We start from the raw sequence: 1,084 nt of genomic DNA, 5'->3' as shown, positions 1-1,084 counted from the left end.
TTTAAGACAAGGCTTGACAATCACCTTGCTGGGGTCGTTTGACCCCAGTACTCTTTCCTGCCATGGCAGGGGGTCAGGCTTGATGATCTGCTCAGGTCCCTTCTGACCCTACTAACTATGAAGACCTCATATTCAGTCCCTTGTGCTTGCAGATAACAAATATACCAGCAGGATTCATACAAACACACCACAACAACAAAATAGCCAGTAAAAGAACCTCCCAAGGGGCTACAAGAAAGACATGGGCTTCACCAATGCCTTGCAAGAAAACTGGGTAGGTTAAAATATGCTCTGATGAACCCAAGTAGAGGAGCATGCCCTGCATTACAAAGGAAAGCAGAAATATACACGGAGTACACTGATCGGACCTGCAGAAAATTTTTTTTGGAGCAGAAACATCAAAATCAATTTGACTGTGAATATGACAGGCACCTGGAAGATTTTAAGCACCCTTACAAACACCAGTGCTCATTACCTGAACTCTCATCACTAGTTCTGGCAGATGCTCCAAAAAGACAGACAAACCAGCCTAGAAATGAGTAATACATTTACCAGAGCAAAAAACTATCTCTGGCCACTAAAAAAAAGGTCTTTGGCCCCTACTGGCAAGTGAATACCCCAAAGCCTGGATTTCCAGATCCCTCCTATGCGGAGATCAATTGATACAATAAGCTGGTTTTTTGGGGGGTTTTTTTTGGGGGGGGGGGGTGGTAGTGTTCAGCACTTCTTAGACAAGTACAATCAATAAAATTAATACTGCCATAACTGTTTATTTGCAATAGCATCTAAATATTATACTAGACATGTCTACATGTGCATTAATGCACCATAATTACGATAATTATTTCGAGAAAATTATGCTGGCACACACCCAGGAGGGGCCAGCAGGGGGCTGCATGCTTAGGGGCAACCAACACGGGTTCAGTGGCAGGTCCTGTCAGACCAACCTGGCGGCCTATTACGATCATATCACCAGATCATTGGATGCAGGGGTAGCAGTGGATATAGTCTTCCTGGACTTCCGGAAGGCTTTTGACACTGTATCTCACCCTGTTCTCATTAAGAAACTGGGGGGCTGTGGTGT

The 1,084-nt window shown here is 44.5% G+C and overlaps 1 protein-coding gene across 4 annotated transcripts in view; it reads right to left on the bottom strand.

Moving 5' to 3' along the window:
• The window catches only part of PPP2R2C (protein phosphatase 2 regulatory subunit Bgamma), a 350,473-nt gene that overhangs the window by 139,560 nt on the left and 209,829 nt on the right, over nt 1–1,084 (bottom strand). The gene's annotated exons all lie outside the window — the stretch shown is intronic.

The sequence above is a fragment of the Crocodylus porosus genome, unplaced genomic scaffold (genome assembly GCF_001723895.1).
Source record: "Crocodylus porosus isolate Cpor-Errol unplaced genomic scaffold, CroPor_comp1, whole genome shotgun sequence".
NCBI classification, from domain to species: Eukaryota; Metazoa; Chordata; order Crocodylia; family Crocodylidae; genus Crocodylus; species Crocodylus porosus.
Note: the sequence above shows the minus strand (reverse complement) of the source record. Positions and strands in the feature narration are given on the sequence as shown.